At 44.6% G+C, this 7973-nt stretch overlaps 1 long non-coding RNA gene across 1 annotated transcript in view; it reads right to left on the bottom strand.

Annotated features, from left to right (window-relative positions):
• Nucleotides 1-1489: 1489 nt before the first annotated feature.
• The window catches only part of LOC308479553, a 37969-nt gene continuing 31485 nt past the window's right edge, over nucleotides 1490-7973 (bottom strand). Inside the window, exon 3 of the long non-coding RNA XR_013987724.1 lies at nucleotides 1490-1622. This is a non-coding gene — a long non-coding RNA (uncharacterized lncRNA). The remainder of the gene's footprint in view (nucleotides 1623-7973) is intronic.

Genomic DNA, 7973 nt, shown 5'->3' with positions numbered 1-7973 from the left:
TGTTTGCTGTGCTTTGCACTTTACCTAGGAGTTTGGAACACACTGTTAGTTCTGTGGAGCAATGAGCCACCTTTTCATTTCCCTCTCTAATGAGACTAGGGCTGGTCATGCATGAAAATAAGACAGAATCAGAATTCTCAAGAATTAGTTGTGTGTGTAAAATCTAAGGAAATTGGGTTTAAAATAAATAAATAAATAAATAATCCAAAGCTTTGTTGTAGGGGAGCCATAGTGCATGTGTTTTTTAACATAGTTAAAACTTGATCAAAGCCTTTTAAAACTGTTCCAGACTCCCCAAGCTGGATCTTGGTAAATCCTGCCCTTCACAGCAATCAAAACACTCTCATTGGTAAAAGTGTGGGAATAGCATCAATGTTTCCCTAAAGTGAACTGCTGAACAGGGACAGGAGCGATTTTAGTCATTAACTCCCTATATGCTGCTGACCACTCAGCCCACCCTGGTCTGCTATTAAAAAAACCCCAACCTATGACATAATTGCTAATCATGTTGTTAATGTAACATGTAGTGTTGGGCCTTAGGATAGCATGCAGAAGACAGAGGGTGCTTTCAGAATACGAACCCAAAAGCAATTATTTTGACTAATGCACTAACTGCAATGGTCCGATTCATGTATTTCCTGGCTTGTCAAAGCAGAGTTTAGCAGCTGGAACCAGCATCAGGACCACACAGATTTCCCTTACCGTGGCTCTTCCCTTCCTCAGCATGTTCACCATTTTGATTAGCTTAAACCAGGAATGGGTAAAGCTTTCTCAACCACAGGGCAACCTTCCTTTTTGGGATTGCATGCCAAGGGTAGGTGGGGCCACAGGCAAAAAGTTGGTGTGATTCTTATCTTTGTTCAGTAGGCTATATTTCAGCCATACAAAATCCAGAGGTATCTACACACACATCCTCCTGGCAGGAGGGAGGGATGTGATCTGGGCATCTCACAACAAGCTGAAATCAGCCTTGTCAATTGTGTTGGAACAGACTGGGCCATGTGGTCATGGGTGATATTATCATAGGAGGTGATCTTAAGTCTTTAGCTTTTCACTGGAAATACTCCAAGAGACTTCCTGTCGATGACACAGCTGATGTGTCAGTTTCCTCTAGTGCAAGCAGAAGCTAAACACGTGATCTCTCCCACCCTAACAACACCTTTAAAAAATTGATGTGGAACCACAAAATGTAAAACTCTGCAAACCAATACTATTTGTTAGTTTAAAAGTAGGGAATGTGGATGAAATAGCAAAGTAATCTGGAAAAGGCTTATTACTTTCTCCTCCTCCTTCTTTCTTTAGGATTTGTAGAAAAATATTACTGACAGATGATGTGGCCTTAGAAATACTAAAGTTGTATTTATATTATTATTTTACACAACCTACATTATTAAATATAATTGTGTGCTGCTGTACACATTTGTATGATCCCATCAATAAGAATTAGATGATAGATAGACCTGTACCTTAAGCAGGAACTTCGTATTCAATCGGATTCATCACAGGATCTTATCTGCTTTTTTTAAAGGTATAAGCAGAGCAATAGTCTCTCCCTCCACCAACCCATACATTTTCATCTGCACTGTAACTTTCACAATCTTGTTTCAGGATTCCTGTCCTAGCTATAAGACAATAGGTTTAAAGAGAACTTGAGAGTGTGCACACACAATTTTTTTTTACCCAGTATTGCCTCTGGTCAAACATAGTTTGCAGGTTATTGAAACAATACATAAACCTGAAAGATGTGTTTGCCAGAGGCAAAAAGTAGGATGATTGTTACACCACAAGTACAGTGGTGCCTCGCAAGACGAAATTAATCCGTTCTGCAAGTTTCTTCGTCTTGCGGATTTTTTCGTCTTGCGAAGCACGGATGCACCCTGGTACTGTATTATAATGGGATAGCGGGCAAAGCACAAAGCGGGTCGCTCCCCAGCAGGAGGAGTTTCCCTAGCCTGGAGGATCTGTTGCCGGGAAGAGGCAAAGACACCCCCTCCCACCTCCCCACGAAAACAGCCCCCCTTCCTCTGTCGCCAAGCCTTGCCGCGTCTTCGCTCCGCCAAACCGCGTCCCACATCAAAGCCCCAGCCCGCTCCTCTCCCTCTCTCTCCACGAGGTGCCAAAGGAAGTTCGAGCCCAGGAACCGAGGGCGGACGCACGAAGCGCCCGGCGCGGACTCTCCCTTGCTCCCCCCGTTACCTTGCGTCACGCCGCCGGGCTCCCCACAGTCTCGGCAGCTGCTCCCAGCTTCTTCCCACCCCCGCAAAGGCGCCTTCGCGGCGACCCAAGTGCAGTGGATGCCTCCTCCTCCTCCTTTGTCCCTCCTCCTCCTGCCTTCGCGCAGTTAGGGCAAAATGGAGCAGCCACATGGGGTGGGGGAGAGAGAGAGAGAGAGAGGCAGAGGCGGCGGCGGCACAGAGACCCAGCCAGATCCGCTGGATCCCAGCCCACCTGCCTCCTCTGTGCCCTCTCCAGAAGAGGATCCCTCTGGAAAAGGTAGGTCGCTCCCTCGCTCGCTCCCTGCCAGCCCAGTTCCCGCTTCAAAAGGAAACAAACTCGCAAGACGTTTCGTCTTGCGAAGCAAGCCCATAGGGAAATTCGTCTTACGAAGCACCTCAAAAACCGCAAAACCCTTTCGTCTTGCGAGTTTTTCGTCTTCCGAGGCATTCGTCTTGCGGGGCACCACTGTAGTGATATGTCTTTCACACACCCCTTAACTCTCAATCCTACATTGCTGCTTTTGAGGCTGTTGTCTGACACTTTAAAAGTGAACTCTCATTACTGTTTTCTTAAGTGTCAGGTGATACATCTCCCAATGGAACCAGTGCTGAGCTATTCATCAGTGTAGCAGGGATGTAAAAGGAACTACATGTCATTATAGAGATGTGACAAAGCTCACTCTTGATGAACTGATAGCTTGTTTCCTTTCACAGAACAAGTTATAATTTAGTTCTGTTTGCTTTGTTTGTTTGTTTGTTTGTCTTAAAATGCTGTGCTGTCACCATAATAGTTAGCTATATATTATCTTACTATACAATAAAAATACAACACTGTCACCACGCTGCAGTTTGCTTGGCCACAGACAGGTGGCACTGCAAACTATAGTGTGACACAAAGTGGTGGAGGGAGAACCCAGGTGAATTGAGGATGGGTTGCAGCAGCACCAAGCTCTGCTGGCTCCTCAGCCTGCCAACCACAGGGTCCTTGCCTCCAGGATCCAGAGCCCCAAGCCAACCAGCATTGTGGCTGGCTACCTTCTTCCTCCCCAGCCAGCCTGAGGATTCACTACTTCTGCTGCCACTGCAGCGGCTGACCTTGGGCTCTGCAAAAGGTGGAAGCAGACAAGGAAGGCACCCAGTTTACGTGTACCCATGTTCAGCCTACATCTTCAGCTGCGCCTGCATGGGCTGGGTGATGGGAGAACCTTCACCGACCTTCCAATCACAGGAATGCAGGAACAGCAACACAGCATTCTCGAGGAATAGGTCGCGGACTCACATTTGCTCATTGTGAGCACCTTAAATGCAGCAGAGTAACGGAAGCAAAGCTGTGGAGGTTTTGTAGCATGCCTAATTTATTTCTACTGATTAAACAAATAAAAGAACATAACAAACATGTACGAGAGAAACAGCTCTCATACTGCCATTCTGTCTCTAGACAGATCAAAGAAAAAACCTCACAGTACTGGAGACGGAAGTCTGGAAGAGTAGCTTCCGCCCCCTCCTTTCTCACAGACAGAAAGTACAGTGGTACCTCAGGTTACATACGCTTCAGGTTACATACGCTTCAGGTTACAGATTCTGCTAACCCAGAAATAGTGCTTCAGGTTAAGAACTATGCTTCAGGATGAGAACAGAAATTGTGCTCCGGCGGCGCGGCAGCAGCGGGAGGCCCCATTAGCTAAAGTGGTGCTTCAGGTTAAGAACAGTTTTAGGTTAAGTACGGACCTCCGGAACGAATTAAGTACTTAACGCAAGGTACCACTGTAAAACAAACATGATATGGTGATCCTTGCAATGGGAGGGATGAAAATACTGACACCCAGAGGTGGCCAGTCAGCAGCAGCGGCAGCTTAAGGTAGAAGCAGACAAGGAAGGCACCCAGAAGAGGTGGCCAGCCAGCCTTTGGACCCATAGCAGCAGCATGAGGTAGGAAGAGTCCAAGGTTGAAAGAATGAGAAATGTAAGCCTTCCAATGTCTCCACCTCCACTCTCCCGTGGCTGCCGCCACTGGCATAGGGGAGAAGAATGAAGAGGGTAAGGAAGCTGCTTCTTCTCCTTCACTGCCCCTGTGCCCCTGCTGCCAGCATCACTGCTGTTGTGGGAAGCCCAAGAAAGAAGTCTGCATTTTAAAATGCAGCTATGGTGGATACAGGTGGAGCGTGGGAAGGCTTACAATGCTTGCCCTGCACTGATTCTCTGAACATCAGATGATTCAGATCCTCAGGCCAGCCGTTGGTGCTACTGGCCACCTTCCTCCTCCTGCCTGGCTGCTGCCGCTGCTGCCAGCTGGCTGATTAGGATGAAAAGCCAGGCAGGAGGAAGAGGAGCACAGGAATGAGAAAGGCAGTCAGAAGCAGGGGCTAAGCAGCCGGGTAACGCACTGCTGTAGTTGCTGATGCCCAGGCCAATTGGGCCAATGTTTCTGGCTGCCTTTCTTCTTCCTGTGCGCCTCCTCCTGCTGGACCGATTTTTCATCCCAATTGGCTGGGCAGCTGGGGCAGCACAAGAAGGTCTAAGCCTTTGTGATCCTCCCTGCCCTTCTCTGACATGGCCAGGGAGGTGGGACTGTAAAAGGCTTTTGGTTAAGTTCTAAGTGTTGGGGTAGTTAGGCACGCTATAAGGAGAGGGTGTTGGTTTGGGGGAGCTCTAAGGGTGGTTTTGGTGAGGGGGAAGCAGTCCTTAGTATTCTTAAAAACTCCTGCCCTCTAATCTGTTTTGGGGGGTTCCACATGTGAAGGGGAAGTCCTCTCCTGCTAGCACTCATTCTTGCACTAGGTGCAATCCTTTACTTGAATACTGCCCTCACACTTTGGTATCAATGGGACTCCTGGGAGCAACATCCTCCTCATTAGGTGCTTTGACCTCTGAAACGAAAATAAAGTTGATCACCCTTCACTGTTCCATAGGTAGAAAATGCATACTGGAAACCAGCAGCAAATAGCACCGATAGGCCATTTTTACCCTCTCCACTTTGCTCACATTTTTTGTGTGAAAAAATTAAATCTTTCCACAATTAGGCATAGCTTACACATCAACTTGGCATGCTGTATTTCAATGTGATACACAGACTGGGTCGCAGTATTAAAATAACTTACTACAGAAGGAAACCAGTTTTCTGACATGTAAGTAATGTGACATTGCCCAGGATCATGCCAAATGATCCATAGCTAAGAAAAATAAACGTCAAGGAAGAAGAATCCTTGAGGGCTGTACATTTGAAGCACGGCTTTTCAGCTGAAGCAACAAAGAAGCCCAGAACTTTACATTACATGCCCTGTCACTAATACTTAGCACCGGCTAAACACATGAAGGCACTATGGGAAAAGCCCCAGAGCAGTCGAGCAGGCACTCAATTACATGCATTCATGAGTAAGCATGGGATGGAGTGAGAGCGGTGCAAAGCACCACGATGAAACTCCCAGACGTGAGACTTGGGTGCTGTAATAATTATGCTGAGGGTTAATGCCTTGCCTCATTAAAGACAACAACTGAACAGCTGGTTTTTCTAAACTGTGGTTTGCCACTAGAGGGCATGGGATCGCCTACAACTCAACGACAGTGCTTAATCATGAGCCTGGGAGAGAAATAACATGCACGACAGAGTAATCATTTGTGATGGGTACAAGTGGTTCCCAAGGGGCTGCAAATGACAAAAGACACTCCACTATTTCTTCTGGTTTTGGGGACAAATCCACCAAACACATCTGACTATTCAACCAAGTCAGAGCTATTAGGTGAGCTGTGCCCTTTGACGACCAGCGGATCTCTGCATTTCAACTGTACTAATCCTTCTTAGGCAAATGATATGTTTATGTATATTTTATATAGTATTAACACTATCTCATACCTGACTAAGCATTAATATTCTCTCCAAAGAGACGCATTGTCACACAGTGAAGCTTTTCACCAATGAAAACTGAAGTCTGATGTTTCTGCACCAACTTTTTGCAGATAAAAAATGCAGCACATTATATGGCCAGACTAAATATTCCCCAGAAAACCCCTTCAAGGGAGGAATGTAACACCACCTCCCTCTACTAAACTGGGAGAAGATTTCAGATGGCTTGAATTCATACATATTCCTCAAATAGAAAAAAGGATAAACAAATAAACATTTTCCCCTTTAGATGCTGCAAAATGTTTAGGAACATAGAAAGCTGCCTTATAGTCTGCCAGGCCATTGATTCATCAAGCTCACTAGTGTCTGCAATGACTGGGAAAGACTCTCTGGGATGTTTGATGGGAGCTTTTTCCCAGTCATACCTGAAGATCATAGAATTGTAGAGTTGGAAAGGACCCCAAGGGTCATCTAGTCCAAGCCCCCTGCAATGCAGGAATAAATAAGTATAGGAATAAATAGATATCAGGGATTGAATTTGGGACCTACTATATGCAAAGCAGATGCTCTACCAATGAGCTTACAGATCCCATTCCCTAATTTTTAGGGGAAGCTATTTACAAGCATTAGATATTAATCAATGTGTGCTGTGATAAATCTTGGGAATAATGGAAATACTGTCACACTTCTCCCCACCCCCATTAACAAGTTCATTTATTTCTATTTTCAGAAGACAGAACATCTCTACATTTAAAGAAAGGAAGAGCATCTTACACTAATTATAATCCAATTATAAAGAAATGTCACGAAAAGAAAATACTATTACACTCTCACCACTTTCAAATTTCAAAATACTATTACACTCTCACCACTGGAGTTTCAAAGTGTTTTTGTAGTATTCGCTTTATTTGCAAACAAGTGGCGTGTTAGCTGGAGGCAAACAGCCAACCCACAGCTCTTCCTATCTCCGTATTTCTGGATTCAACATGGCAAAAACTGCTATCTCAACTTTCACACACACCTGACAAGCACTCACTCAAACCTCACTAAGGGACAGGACGAAGTCATTAAGGAGGACGTTAACTTTCTTGATCCAGCATCAGATTCTGGACTGCAATTGGGCAACATTTTCAGGAAAACCACAGACTGAGTCACAGAAATCAGAGAGAAAGCTCAAAACAATATAGCAAGTGGCCAGCTCTCACTGAAAAACTAGATCATGATAATAAGCGAACATGTTTATAAGCGATGTGTTGTACCATGCTGGAAAAAGCATCTTCTAATTTCAATCCAGACTTCTGTTTTTACTTTCAACATTCTACCCTGGGACAAAATGCTCTTACAATATTCTTGCACCTTTAGAGCATTCTTAAAAATAAATAAATCATACAAATCTTTCACTTCTCAAAATAGATGGACTCAGTTTCTTCAAATTTTCTAACTGTTCTTACTTTTAGAGAAAGGCTGAGTTTGGCTATCTTCAACCTAAGGGTGAAATACAATTTGTAGCAAATTGGAATTTCTAATGCTTATTAAAGGTGGGACAAAGATAGAACGAATATATCAGTGAATAATAGCAGAGTCCTATGCTGGTCTACTGAGTCACTGAGTTTAATGGAGCTTACTCCCAGGTAAGTATACCCAGGACATCTGCCAAAATAAATTAACAATGCACAGTTTTTCTGTGTCATTAGAAAACTAGACAGATTCAGTCCTATGTGAATTTCTGACAGCAGATAAATGGCCCAGTGATTATTTCATTGCAGGCAATTTTAACTGCAAAATCTGGAATTAAATAAATCCTCACCTGCTAGGACAACTCAGTTACCTATCTGAAAGTGATTGACAGTTTCAAATAGGCTCAGGATCAATAAGACTACCAGGGGGAGTGGATTTACAGCTGAATAAAGAGGAAT

Source organism: Podarcis pityusensis, assembly GCF_964106645.2.
Source record: "Podarcis pityusensis genome assembly, chromosome: 1".
Lineage (NCBI taxonomy): Eukaryota > Metazoa > Chordata > Lepidosauria > Squamata > Lacertidae > Podarcis > Podarcis pityusensis.
Note: the sequence above shows the minus strand (reverse complement) of the source record. Positions and strands in the feature narration are given on the sequence as shown.